Raw genomic sequence first — 15,874 nt, forward strand, 5'->3', positions numbered from 1 at the left:
AAATACAGTTGAATTCGGAAGTGTACATACACCTTAGCCTAATACATTTAAACTCAGTTTTTCACAATTCCTGACATTTAATCCTAGTAAAAATTCCCTGTCTTAGGTCAGTTAGGATCACCACTTTATTTTAAGAATGTGAAATGTCAGAATAATAGTAGAGAGAATGATTTATTTCAGCTTTTATTTATTTCATCACATTCCCAGTGGGTCAGAAGTTTACATACACTCAATTAGTATTTGGTAGCATTGCCTTTAAATTGTCTTGGGTCAAACTTTTCGGGTAGCCTTCCACAAGCTTCCACAATAATTTGGATGAATATTGGCCCATTCCTCCTGACAGAGCTGGTGTAACTGAGTCAGGTTGGTAGGCCTCCTTGCTCGCACATGCTTTTTCAGTTCTGCCCACACATTTTCTATAGGATTGAGGTCAGGGCTTTGTGATGGCCACTCCAATACCTTGACTTTGTTGTCCTTAAGCCATTTTGCCACAACTTTGGAAGTATGCTTGGGGTCATTGTCCATTTGGAAGACCCATTTGCGACCAAGCTTTAACTTCCTGACTGATGTCTTAAGATGTTGCTAAAGTATGTCCACATAATAATTTTCCTCCCTCGTGATTTTTATTTCATCAGACCAGAGGACATTTCTAAAAAAAAATACGATCTTTGTCCCCATGTGCAGTTGCAAACCATAGTCTGGCTTTTTTATGGCGGTTTTGGAGCAGTGGCTTCTTCCTTGCTGAGTGGCCTTTCAGGTTATGTCGATATAGGACTCATTTTTACTCTGGATATAGATACTTTGTAACTGTTTCCTCCAGCATCTTCTCAAGGTCCTTTGCTGTTGTTCTGGGATTGATTTGCACTTTTCGCACCAACGTTCATTTCTAGGAGACAGAACACATCTCCTTCCTGAGTGGTATGACGGCTGCATGGTCCCATGGTGTTTATACTTGCGTACTATTGTTTGTACAGATGAACGTGGTACCTTCAGGCGTTTGGAAATTGCTCCCAAGGATGAACCAGAAAATGTTTTTCTGAGGTCTTGGCTGATTTCTTTTGATTTTCCCATGATGTCAAGCAAAGAGGCACTGAATTTGAAGGTAGGCCTTGAAATACATCCACAGGTACACCTACAATTGACTCAAATTATGTCAATTAGCCTATCAGAAGCTTCTAAAGCCATGACATAATTTTCTGGAATTTTCCAAGCTGTTTAAAGGCACAGTCAACTTAGTGTATGTAAACTTCTGACCCACTGGAATTGTGATACAGTGAATTATAACTGAAATAATCTGTCTGTAAACAATTGTTGGAAAATGTAATTGTGTCATGCACAAAGTAGATGTCCTAACCGACTTGCCAAAACTATATTTTGTTGACAAGAAATTTGTGGGGTGGTTGAAAAACAAGTTTTAACGACTCCAACCTAAGTGTATGTAAATTTCCGACTTTTTCTGTGCATCTGTGTTCATGTATAAGTTCTCATTCATTCAATCAATCCCCATCTAAAATGAGAATGAAATCAGCCACTCCTCCCCTCTACAGCTGAATGGCCAGAACCATTGACTGTGTTGGGTGTAACTGAGCCTCTACAGGTTACAGTAGAGGAAGCTGTGTAGTTGTTGGTAATTTCCTGGCTAGGGCCACTCAACAGACGGGCTCTGTTGGTGTAGTCAGACAGCCAACCCTTAGCCCCTCATGTCCTGCAGAGGGGAACGACAACACTTCCCAGCACTACACAAACGACACAGAGACCAAATACCCTCACTGTCTGTGACTAGTAGCTTACAGTACACATGTACCATGGTTTGCACTGTACAGAGACACACTAGTAAGGCTGAGTATAGTTTCTAATGTCTTTATGAATATAAAGCCAATGAAGCTTTGCATCTTTAAATGATGTAATATTGTGGAGTGTTATTTCAACTCTAAAATGTAGTCAGTCATAGACTACTCACCCTCCCTCACAGATCCAGATACGAGGTGGAGCTTCTCTACATTTGCTGGTTGACTGGGCCTCCTCTTCTTTTTCCTTCTCTTCCTTCTCTTCCTCCTCCTCTCGTTCTTTCTTTGGCTCCTTGTCCTCTGCGGACTGCTCTTCCTCTGTTGTCTCAACACGGTGGCTGTCGCCGGGCAGAGTGGCATGTACCTACACTCGAGAGAGACATGTAGGGCAAATTCACCAACCCAGGCTCCAGCAACAGCAGGCCAAGGAAACAGGGATGGGGGGGAATTCATCATAACTTATATGTTTCAGTACTTATCTAAATTATACTGTAGCATTAAAATTTACAATATTGACCTACACGCTTCGAATGAGAAGTAAGGCCAAAACGTAAGACTGTATTGGGTCATATAAAAAATATAGCATGAAAGACTACAACACATAGTACAGTATGGGACAAGGTAAAATAACTACATACAGTACTTCCTATTTCACATTGGCCATTCTATGAGGAGGCCTCCAGTAAAGTCTCTTTACCTCAGAAGGGCATGGTGTCTTCATGTCGGCAGGCTCTGGTGTGGTCTCTGCAGGGGTGGATGACATGGGAGACATGGTATAGATGGTGTAGCTGACCCTCTGCTTGCAGTCCAACAGGGACAGGGCTGTCTTGGTGGAGAGGCCTGGAGGGTTGGGGTCATACTCGCTGGTAGACCAGGAGGAGTACACTGAGGGCTGGTCAGTCGAGGTGGAGGGGTTTGGCTTGACGTAGTTCAGATAACACCAGCTGTGAGAGGTGGTGGACTGAAGGGTTGGATATGAAGGTCCTTCTGGACTTATGGGAGTACACACCCTAGGTAAACATGTTGGAATCTCAACCTTTTCTTCTTTTGTTGATGTTTCTGCGATTACGTTTCCTACACAACTCTCCTCTTCTTCCTCCTTCACTCGTTTCTGCTGCTGTTTGGACTCAGGGCTAAAATCGACACTGTTTGAAGGGGATAACATGCGCTTGTAGCTTCCTGAGCCTGAAGATCTACAGCCCTCCTCAGACCACAACTGGCTGCCTGGAGCCAGAGGCAAAGCCAAGTGGTTGCCTGGAGGCAGAGTCAACTGGCTGACTGGTAGTAGAGTCTCAGACAACCTCTTGCTGCTTACAGGCAGAGTCATGACCAGGTGGCTGTTATGTTCAGACGTTGGGGTATTTCTATTGCCACTGTTTAATGCAGAACAAACAGGTTCCTGGGACCTAGATGTTGTGGTTTGGGACAGAGTGGTGTATATGGCACTGGCTAGGGTGTTGGTGTCTGCCTGTAGCCGGACTACTGCTACTGCTGGTGATATGGAGGGCCGGAGTAACTCTGGGCTGAGTGTGATGTTAGGGTGAGGATGGAGGATCTGCAGAGGATGTGTTACAAACTCTGAATGTCCATCATGACTGTGAGTTGGGACTGGAATCTCCAGCTTCAGGCCTGTGGATATTGGAAGGTAGTGGGCCCTAGCTATCCCTAATGGGCACTGGGTGGGGAGGGGGTGGGGAGGGTAGACAGGGCGGGGTTGGGCAGGGTGGATGTAGGTGTGGACAGGACGGAGGGAGATAATTACAGGCTTCCCTGAACAGAGAGGTGATGGGGCTACCCTCTGGAGGGGATCAGGAGATTCTACAGAGTTCTGAGAGGGTAGAACTTCAAAGCAATGTCCAGTCAACTGAATACTTTGACCCAGTTTCCATTGTGAGGGAGGCTCTCCACAAAGAGTTTGCACAGGGTTACAGGATGTGGGTTCGCCTGACAGAGGGGAACCAGCGGCCGAACTAAGGTGTTGAGGACCTGGGCTTTGTCTAGATAAGGTGCTGGGACTGACAGGGTCAGGACTGGGGCTGCAGTGAGAAGGGTTGTTCACCTTTAGTGCTGTGTGTTTGGCAATAATGCAGGAACTGGGGTTCAGCTTCAGTTCTGCAGGTTTGGCAGGCTGCTCCTCCTCCTCTGGGTCCCTGACCGGAGTGTGTCTCATGAGGAGACATTTGCGTCTGTCTCTCCAGCCGGCCGCCGAGCGCTCAGGGGACAAACTGCTGTAGTCAAAGGACTTGCTTCGCATCTCTGACATTGCCATCAAAACAGATTGCTGCTGTGGGTCGTAAGGTGCTTGCTCTGAGGCCGACCGCCGCATCTCCCTTTTGTGATGATGCAGCCCTGGGACGGTCAACATGTTAGGGGCCCTGGACCTCCTCAATGGTATCCCAGCCAGGGTCTCCATGTCTCCGGGTCTGGTGGACTCCTCAAAGGATGCAGAGCGGCTAGATGCGTGGGATGCACAGCTGTCCTGGCTGGGGCTGCGAGGCAGGGAGATGGAGTCAAAGCTGGACATGGACTCCCCTGAAGACTGGGCGGCCTCGGCAAGGCGAATTCGTTTCTTCTTCGGGGGCAGCTTCTCGATGGGGACCCCAGACAGGGTGAGGCTCCTCTGTGGCCACTGGAACTCCTCTGTTCTCTTGGTCTGTTTAGGCATTAGGGAGGCCATTTCTGATTGTGTCTGAATAGACTCAATAACATTGGTGTTGGAATCCTCAGTGATGAATATCTCAGGGACTTGAACATTGCGTTGGCGCACCAGTTTGCGAGGTGTTGGTTTGGACGAGTGTTCCTGCAGTTGTTTTTGAGACGCATCCTCATGAGATGGGAATTTAATATGTTCCTCCTCTTTACCTTGACTCTCTGTAAACAAAGTGTCCTGTTTCTCAAATGAACTAGTATGTTGAATCACTGAGAAACCTTTCGATGTCTCTCCCCAATCCTGCTCTAATCGTGACCATGAGTTTCTACTGCATGCTACACTTCTTTCGTCTCTGCCTTGCACCAACGTGGACAAGGTGGGTATGGATAAAGAAACAGGAGAGGATGGCTCATCAGATTCAAAACTCTCCTCTTTCCTTCTCTTGCGCATTGCCAAAACCCCTGGTCTGTTGACCGGATAGTGTATCAACTGTGAACGGTCCAGCTGACATATTGTTGTACCAAGACTCTCTTGGGGAAGTCGTGCTATACAAAGACTTCTCTTGTGTGCCTTATAACCTTCCCAGTTCTTACATCCAACGCCACAGGTCTCACACTCGTACGGCTCTGGTTGACATTGCTTATGGTCAGGAGGCACGACGGACATATTGTGATTGTAGAGCGTGTCAGAGCTACTGTGTAAACTGTGTTCCTCTTTATTGAATTCAGCACCTGGGGGTAGTTCGATAGCAGGCTGGCGTCGTAGCATCCCAATGCGGCGAGACTGTGTTTCAGACCGTTCATCGAAAGATTGGCTAAGGCGGAAGTTTCGTGGACAGATGCCAGAGGAGGCATCAGTTGAACTAGCAGCAGAGGGCATAGAGAGGCTTCTCAGAAGAGGAGCCATGGAAGTGGATGTCTGGCCTGCCGTTGAATCCACGTGTAGTGACTGGTGATGATGAAACTTCTCACACGGAACACCCATAGTGATGGAACCACTGCTCTTAAAGCCTGGGTCTCCAGGGTTGTTGGTGCTGTGGTGGACTACAGGCGACTCTTTCAGAGATAAAGAAACCTTAGACTCTGTGCTACTTCTCCTAGACAGAGAGAACCTCCTGGGCTTGACGCTGTCGATCTTACTTGTGTCCACGACAGCCTCATTGATGGTGATGAGGTTGGTGATGTGGTCAATGACCTGCTTCTTGGGCACTGTGAATGGGATGCTCTTCTCCTGCTGTCCCTGGCTTCCAGAAGGCTGCTGGTCCTGATGCCGGGACATCCTCTGGAGGTGGCCCAGACGGCCATATTTCCCCAGGATGATCTCTGCATAGCTTTTGGCACTTTTGGTTACGTTGGGTGGGCTGTCCTGTGACTGCTCAGTGCTCTCAGAACGAGAGAAATAGCCAGACTCTGTGCTGCCTCTACTCCCCATACCCATCGAGGAACTGATCGAGTCAGACGAGCCTAGAGGGCCGCGTTTCCCTCGGCTCAAACGCATGGCCAGCCTCTTCTTGACGGCGTAGGAGTTGTCCATCCCGCTGGACTGCTCTGTAGACCTCTCAGTGTCTTCATGGGTCTTCTCATTGGCTACGCTGCCTTGTCTTTCCATGTTGGAAGAAGCAGCAGACAACGGCTGTCTAGTTTCATCTTCTGACTCTGGCACCGGTTCTTCTAAAGCACTGGGCTCTCCAGAGGCGAGGCCGGCCTTCACCCTGTGGGTATGCGACTTCCGGTGCTTGTAGAGGTTGCTCTTGGTCTTGAAAGAAAATCCGCAGGGAGCACAGGGGTAGGGCCTCTCTCCGGTGTGGGAGCGGATGTGTTTCTGCAGGACGCTGGGCTTGGCACAGGCACGGCCACAGTAAGAGCACACATATTTCCCTGGTTTTCCAGGCTTACGCTCCCGTTTCTGCTTTAGGGTGCCCTCCTGGTTCTCCTCTGTGTCAGGAGCCTCTGTAGACTGGGTGGAGGTGGATGATGAGGAGGCAGTCGCCCTGGTCCCGCCAGACGAGGTCCGAGCCACTCTGGTTGGTGTTGCCTCTGCCTTTGCATGCTTACCATCCTCCGCCGGTGGGGTGTCGGAATCAACGCTTTGCCTCTGATGTCTGAGACGCTTGCGCTCCCGCTTATTAGGCAGTTTGTGGTGTTGTCCATGGTGTTGCTGTTGTTGTTGTTGTTGTTGAGGGCCTCCTTGTTTGGAGCGAGTCTGTTGTGTCTGTGGTTCGTGGTTCTGGGAGGAGGGAGATTTGGGAGGCTGAGGGTCTGGGAGAGGCAGAGCAGACTCTCCTGGCTGAGGCTGGTCGTGAACTCCGGACTGCTCCCCAGTCGGCAAGCAGCTATGGCTGTGCAACGCCTCCATAAAACGGAACAACAACCTCAGGTAGACACCTGGGACCCCTCCGCCTGAGCCTGAGACAGGCCACACAGGTCAAGCTTATTCATTTAACAGACTCTGGGATTGATGTATCATGAGTATTGTGTTCCTTAGTTATATCTGTCTTATACTGGCTTTCAGGCTGTCTGTACTCATACTTAGTACTTACTCAGGTCAAGCCGTTAATTTAACGGATGCTGGGCAACAACTGTGATTTGTCATGCGGTGATGGGGAACTTTTCCATCCTGAGCCAAAGAAGCCACCCATCCTGGAGCTCTGTTGGCTCCCAGAGTCAACAACTCTGTCCTCTGAGCTTCTGAGGCAGTCCTGTCAGATAGTCCTGTTTTCAGGTATTCAGATACTGGGTTTAACCCGTTCTTGTGTCAGGCCTTCAGGTTTTCAGATCCAGTTTTCAGGACTTTTGGTTGGATGTCTGTGTCCTCTGGTTCACTCCAGAGGATCTAAAACAAGAAAAAAGAAAAGATCAGATTACTGACAGACCCACCTGAGGGGTAGTCTCTATCTTTCCTTCTTTCTCTCTTTCACACACACACACACACACACACACACACACACACACACACACACACACACACACACACACACACACACACACACACACACACACACACACACACACACACACACACACACACACACACACACACACACAAAATGAAATTACATCATGGAGACAGATGGCAGTCTCTCTCCGCCCACTATGATCTAAAAACATTACTGTTGAAGGGAGGGAACCAAACAGCTAAAAAGCAAGGTTGTAATCACTGTTATTTCTTCAAGATGGATGATCAAGTTGGAAACAAAACTTGGGAGTTTGGTCATATTAAAGGGGCACATTTCTCATAGCGACCAGTTTCAGTTGCACTTTGTCAACAACAACAAAAAACATTGGCACGATATAAAAAGTAAAAAACGTACACCTAAAATGTAGGTGTTAGTTACCAACTGTGATTTGGAATCTGGTTACATAAACTAACATCTCATTTACCTGACTATTATGAAGAAAAACACTCCAAGTCAAAGCATCCATTTTCAGATTCTGCAACTAATAACCCCTTGAATAGTTCCCAATCAGCCGTGTGCATTGCACATTGCTCAATCATGAGCTACTATGTGTTTCTCAGGGATCACACTCCCAAGACAAGGGAGACTGATTTTTCCTCTTGATTGCCCAACTCATGAACCCAGAAGAGCCAATAGTTTCATTCATCCAGACTCCCCCAAAGTCTCCCAAATCCCTGCTGCTTACGCTAGCTAAAAAGAATTAGGCCAAATGCAAATGTTGTAGTCTGCAGCTAGACACCGCCATAAGATAACACCAACACCTCTCCCATTGGGGAGTGGATTACGTCATTCAGCTGTGAAAAAAATATACTCCGGCATCTAGTCAAATAACCATCTACAATAACACGTTTGAGTTCTTATTTCTCCTTATTCTAACTTTGCACTGTCAAACAAGCAGACTTCTCTAATGACAGCAATTCACTGAAAGCCCATTAAGTAATATACATTTCACCAAATAATCTTCTTTAATACATTTTTATTTTCATACATTAAATGGCTCCAACACTCTAACTGATGTAGTTAAAGATGTCTAAACCCAGGCAGCCAAATACAAACAATCTTTGCCATCTTAGCTTTGCACCATCTCTGTTTCTCATGAGGACAATATACAAGGTGACACTGTGCAGAATGCGATACGGGAGGAAATAAACTCACTACTTCCTCTGCCCCAACATACTGCACTGTAGCAACAATCCAGTCATCCCATACACTAGGTGTGTTCTAATATCCACACAACCGTACCATCTAGAATGCATGCCCAATACATTGCTTCACACTAGGAAGTATGCTCGGATGGTATTTGAACAGAGCCACTGACCAGTTGGTTGCAGCCTGCACCAAAGTTCCTCTGGAAGAGGGCAAAACCACAGGAGGAGCTAGCTGCTGGTCAATATAAAACAACTGATAACATGTTGAGCACAGTGATGAACTGAGTAAATAACTTACACAGTTTTTTGGCCAGTCATTTTACTTCTGTTTCCAAATGCCCTTAAGAGAGGACAGTACATCTGTATGGACATTCAGTGTGTTAGGTGTTCCTCTGACGTGCAAATCAGTGTCCAACCTCTACAGTGCATTTCAAGAGTGGATGATGGAATGTAGGTCAGACAGATACTGTACTGCAGGTGGACTAAGAGACTACAAAACGGTCTCACGAGGAGACACAACCATTATAGAAGCCAACACTGTATATTTACTGTCGAAGAGTAGAGCTTTCTACAGTAAGATATTCATTTACACTTTGAGAAAGAGGTGACATTCTTCTGTTAAATCTGAAACAAGTGTTAACAGTGCAAATTGGCAAACAAGTGGAGTGTGTTCATTGTCTGTATACATTTTGCGTGCCGTAAAACTGTGTGTCGTCAGGTGTTGGCATCTCACAGTTATTGCCTGGGCTCAGAGAAGCAGGTCATTGTCAATACGATGCTTGTTGTAGGCAGCAGCAAACATCCTGATCTACCTGATATTCAATCTACACTGAACAAAAATATGAACGCAACATGTAAAGTGTTGGTCCCATGTGTCATGACCTGAAATAAAACATCCTAGAAAGGTTCTATACGCACAAAATCTTATTTCTCTCAAATGCTGTGCATACATTTGTTTACATCTCTGTTAGTGTGCATTTCTCCTTTGCCAAGATAATCCATCCACCTGACAGGTGTGGGATATCAAGACAGCATTATCATGACACAGGTGCACCTTGTGCTGGGGACAATAAAAGGCCACTTAAAATGTGTAGTTTTGTCACACAACACAATGCCACAGATGTCTCAGTTTTGAGGGAGCATGCAATTGGCATGCTGACTGCAGGAATGTCCACCAGAGCTGTTGCCAGAGAATGTAATGTTAATTTCTCTACCATAAACCGCCTCCAACATATTTTTTGAGAATTTGTCAGTACGTCCAACCAGCCTCACAACCGCAAACCATGTGTATGGCGTTGTGTGGGCGAGCGGTGTGCTGATGTCAACGTTGTGAACAGAGTGCCCCACGGTGGCGGTGGGGTTATGGTATGAGTAGGCATAAGCAACGGACAACGAACACAATTGCATTTTATCGATGGCAATTTGAATGCACAGAGATACCGTGACCAGATCCTGAGGCCCATTGTCGTGTCATTCATCCGCAGCCATCACTTCATGTTTCAGCATGATAATGCACTGCCCCATGCCCAAAGATCTGTACACAATTGCTGGAAGCTGAAAATGTTGCAGTTCTTCCATGGCCTGCATACTCACCAGACATGTCACTTATTGAGCATGTTTGGGATGCTCTGGATCGAAGTGTTCGACAACGTGTTTCAGCTCCCGCCAATATCCAGCAACTTCACACAGCCATTGAAGAGGAGTGGTACAACATGCCACAGGCCACAATCAGCAGCCTGATCAACTATGCGAAGGAGATGTGACGTGCTGCATGAGGCAAATGGTGGTCACACCAGATACTGACTGGATTTCTGATCAACGCCCCTACCTTTTTTTTAAAGGAATCTGTGACTAACAGATGCATATCTGTATTCCCAGTCATGTGAAATCCATTGATTAGGGCCAAATTAATTAATTAATTTCTTTATATGAACTGTAACTCAGTAAAATCTTTGAAATTGTTGCATGTTAAGTTAATATTTTTGCTCAGTATAATATCTCACACAATCCTTAAACTCCATAACACACAGCCATATCTGCACAAGAGGGAACCAGATTTTCTGATATCTCATTCGAACACTAGAAATGGCATCTCATTCTCAAGGAGAGTAAACTTGGTTAGTACCCCTACCTAGTCTCCTACATATTCAAATCATATTTCCCCCCCAAAAATGACAAAACTGAATTTGTTTTAGTTTAAAACACTTTTTTAAAAACACAGTAAACGTCCCTCCTCTCGTACCTATATGCACCCAGTGGTGGTTGCTATGGTGACGCCCCTAAACCACGCAGAGCGACAGCAGATGGAGGGAAGGAGAGCTAAATATATCTCCCAGCATCCTCGTTGAGAAAGGGAGAGAGAGAGATGGAAAGAGAGAGAGAAAGACAGATGGAAAGGGAGAGAGAGAGAGGGAAAAGGATGGAGAGATAGATGGAGAGAGGGCGAGAGAGGGAGCTGGAAAGAGAAAGAGGGAGAGAGAGAGAGAAAGCCAATTGAGATGCTTCCCTCCCACAAAGCGTATCTTTTTGGACAAATAAATGTACAAATCCAAAAATCAATACCTGGCTTTAAATCACCGTTCTACAGACATGTATCCCACCAGAAGAGAAACTGAGAATATGATCCTGTTCTTGAGATGACAACGAAGAACTAACAAACCATAGTAAATACAAAATGTAATATCTAAATTTGAAAATACATTTTGACATCAAGAATTTACAACAGAATTCAACAGCATTAACAACACTGTGCACAGATACTCTGGGAAACGACCTTGCCAAAAAACATTTTGTTAATTGTGTCACCAAACTCTTTGTAATGGCTTATGTAACAATATTTTTTTCCCAATAACAACATGAAACATCTCTTTCTGTCTCTCTTTCTCTCTCCCTCCATCGCTCTCTCACATAGGGCTGGGCGGTATACCGTATTTTACTATATACCGGTACTGATGCACGGACCGGTTTGGGGTTTTACTTGACCTTTTATAATGGTATTTGAATGTTTGGTTTGTTAAATGTGATATGCTGTGTGTACCGTCCCTTTTTATACTACTTGAGTCATTCCTCTCTGCTCTCTCTCCATTCTGCTTTCCACACAGACCTAGCCCCGCCCCGTCACTTAGGGATTTGGTTTGTTGTTGCATGACCAGGAGACACTTGTGTTCAATCTGCATGGTCAATGCAGCACATGAAACAATGTTGATGACAAAGATGTTGTTTCTACTTGCTTCTTAATATAAATATTGCTAATTTTTTTGCTAAATCGTGTTAGCCACTAATGCTAATCGCTAGTTAGCTGGCTAGCTAGCTAATACATTTGCTGAGTCAGAGCAAACGTAGCTAGCTAATAAAGCCTGATATCAGTGCAGGTGTAGGCCTAAATCAGCATGTTGTTTGTGCAACAGTATCTTCTAAATCAAAGAGGAATAGGCGAAGCATGAATATGTTGGCTACATGAAGAAACATTTTATGTAGCCAAGGATTATAGGGTCCCCTAGGAAACACTGACCATCACTTTGGTTCCTACCCTGCCACAATCAAATCGAATGTTATTAGTCACCTACGCCGAATACAACAGTGAAATGCTTCCAACCCTTAAACAACAATGCAGTTAAGAAAAAATAAGTGTTAAGAAAGTATTTACTAAAAATAACTCCACCATGGCATTTTAATTTGTTGTCATGTCAAACACTGTATTCAAAGTGCCCACTATTATTTATATTCTTACTATAGAATTAGAATAAGCATTCGATTTCCATGATTCCAACAGTTCACCTGTCACGCCCTGACCGTAGATTGCTTTGTATGTTTCTATTTTTAGTTTGGTCAGGGTGTGATGTGGGTGGGTATTCTATGTCTGCGTATTCTATGTTGTAGGTCTAGGTTTTCTGTTTCTGTGTGTTTGGCCTGGTGTGGTTCCCAATCAGAGGCAGCTGTCTATCGTTGTCTCTGATTGGGAGCCATATTTAGATAGCCTGTTTTCCCACTTTTGTTTGTGGGTGGTGTTTTCCGTTTCAGTGTTTGCACCATACGGGACTGTGTTTAAACCATACGGGACTGTGTTTAAAATTATTCTCTTGTTCTTTTTGTATTCATTTTCGATTAAATGATATTATGGATACGTACCACGCTGCATTTTGGTCCTCCTCTCCTTCCACCAATGAAAGCCGTTACATCACCCAAGTGTTTTAATCTAAATTGCAAGTCAAATCACAATTGCAACATTTGGTTAAAAATAATGCCTTGTTTTGCTGCCCATATCATGCAGCTCTACGTGGCAGTGTGGAAATTATTTCAAATGAGTGCAGGAAATGCCGAAATTTATGGAAATGCAGGAAATTATTTTAGGTTGAAGTTGAATTGAACAATATAAAACAATCAGAATGGAGAAAGAGCCATTGAAATAATTTAGAATATGTGTTGCCACCCTAGGGTCACGCACCACTCATAAAGCAAATGTAGAACTTTTATTATGCAAAAACATAAAATACCGTCAAATAATGTCACACCGTCAAAAATTTGAAAAATACTGTGATATGATATTTTGGCCACATCGCCCGGCCCTACTCTCACAGACAATGTATTGTTTCAAGATAAAATGTCTCTTTTTTCAATCTGCCAGTTCTCTCTTTTTTTCTCTTTTTCGCTCTCCCTCTCTCTTTCTCGCTCTCCCTCTTACATTATTTCAGGAACAGTATTAGCAGGACATTGAGTCAGAAACCGACCACAGCTTCATCAGCAGTCTGTCAGAAAGACAGAAGTAGAGCCCTGGGGCCATTACACACACGCAATGCTGACATTCTTAGGGCTGTGTGTGTGCGTGTGCGTGTGTGCTTGCACGCGCAGGTGTGTCTGTGCATGGGCGCACACTGGTGTGTGTTTGAGGCCCAGGGGTCTCTGACAGAGTGCTGGAGTATGGACGGACAAACAACACACATGGAAACCATTCACAGAATCACCACACACACACACCAATAACCAGGCAATAAGTAAATAGTAAATTAACAATGTGGAATAAAACACAGTTATCAACAGTAAAAGGCTAGAGAATATCAATGTCCATTACCTGGAGGCAGGTAGTTTTCCCTCCACATCTGACAGAAAGAGGGTAAGTAAAAGATGCGGCGAGAGAGAGAGAGCAAGCGTGAGAGAGAGAGTGAGAGAGTGAGAGAGCGAGACAGAGGAACAGAGCAAAAGAGAGTGTGAATGAATGAGAGCCCGCTCTGTGACTGTGAGAAGGGTAATTGAAACACCACTCTACTCTACGTGCACTGAGAGACACCACTCTACTCTACGTGCACTGAGACACCACTCTACTCTGTGCACTGAGGTGACAAATAGTTAGTTTATTACGAGTGTCTTTCGGTCTGTGTATGAATGGGCAGGAGGGGCCTCTCTCTCTCCAATTTAAGGGTCTTTATTGACATGGGAAACATATGTTTAACATTGCAAAGCAAGTGAAAATGAAATAAATAATACAAATGAACAGTATACATTATACTCACAAAAGTTCCAAAGGAATATAGATATTTCAAATGTCATAGTATGGCTATATACAATGTTGTAACGATGTGCAAATAATTCAAGTACAAAAGAGAAAATAAATAAACATAAATATAGGTTGTAATTACAATGGTGTTTGTTCTTCACTGGTTGCCCTTTTCTTGAGGCAACAGGTCACAAATCTTGCTGCAGTAATTGCACACTGTAGTATTTCACCAAATTGCTATGGCAGTTTATCAAAATTGGATTTGTTTTTGAATTCTTTGTGGGTCTGTGTAATCTGAGGTAAGTACAGTTTGCCAGTATAGAGTTTGGACACACTATTTTCTACATTGTAGAATAATAGTGAAGATATCAAAACTATGAAATAACACATATGGAATCATGTAACCAAAAAAAGTGTTAAACAAATCAAAATATATTTCTATTTTAGATTGTTCAAAGTAGCTAAGCTGCCTTGATGACAGCTTTGCACACTCTTGGCATTCTCTCAACCAGCTTCACCTGGAATGCTTTTCCAACAGTCTTGAAGAAGTTCCCACATATGCTGAGCACTTGTTGGCAGCTGTTCCTTCACTCTGCGGTCCAACTCATCCCAAACCATCTCAATTGGGTTGAGGTCGGGTGATTGTGGAGGCCAGGCAGCACCCCATCACTCTCCGTCTTGGTCAAATAGCCCTTACACAGCCTGGAGGTGTTTTGGGTCATTGTCCTGTTTAAAAACAAATGACAGTCCCACTAAGCGCAAACCAGATGGGATGGCGTATCCCTGCAGAATGCTGTGGTAGCCATGCTGGTTAAGTGTGCTTTGAATTCTAAATAAATCATAGATAGTGTCTCCAGCAAAGCACCCCCACACCATCACACCTCCTCCTCCATGCTTCACGGTGGGAACCACACATGCAGATATCATACGTTCACCTACTCTGTGTCTCACAAAGACACGGCAGTTGGAACCAAAAATTTGGACTCATCAGATCAAAGGAAAGATTTCCACCAGGCAAAGGGTAGCTACTTTGAAGAATCTAAAATATTTTGGGATTTGTTTAACACTTCTTTGGTTACTACATGATTCCATATGTGTTATTTCATAGTTATGATGGCTTCACTATTATTCTACAATGTAGAAAATAGTAAAAATTAAGAAAAACCCTGGAATGAGTAGGTGTTTCCAAACTTTTGACTGGTACTGTATGTGTCTCTAATATGGTCATACATTTGGCAGGAGGTTAGGAAGTGCAGCTCAGTTTCCACCTAATTTTGTGGGCAGTGTGCACATAGACTGTCTTCTCTTGAGAGCCAGGTCTGCCTACGGCAGCCTTTCTCAATAGGAAGGTTATGCTCACTGAGTATGTACATAGTCAAATCTTTCCTTAATTGTGGGTCAGTCACAGTGGTCAGGTATTCAAATAGCATTCTAGTTTGCTCTGTTTTTTTGTTAATTCTTTCCAATGTGTCAAGTAATTATATTTTTGTTTTCTCATGATTTGGTTGGGTCTAATTGTGTTGCTGTCCTGGGGCTCTATGGGGTCTGTTTGTGTTTGTGAACAGAGCCCTAGGACCAGCTTGCTTAGGAGACTCTTCTCCAGGTTAATCTCTCTGTAGGTGATGGCTTTGTTATGGAAGGTTTGGGAATCACTTCCTTTTAGGTGGTTGTAGAATTTAATGTCTCTTTTCAGGTTTTTGATCATTAACGGGTATCGGCCTAATTCTGCTCTGCATGCATTATTTGGTGTTACGTTGTACACGGAGGGTATTTTTTCAGAATTCTGCTAGCAGAGTCTCAATTTGGCGTTTGTCCCATTTTGTGAATTCTTGGTTGGTGAGC

The sequence above is a fragment of the Salvelinus namaycush genome, chromosome 32 (assembly GCF_016432855.1).
Source record: "Salvelinus namaycush isolate Seneca chromosome 32, SaNama_1.0, whole genome shotgun sequence".
In the NCBI taxonomy this organism is placed as follows: Eukaryota; Metazoa; Chordata; class Actinopteri; order Salmoniformes; family Salmonidae; genus Salvelinus; species Salvelinus namaycush.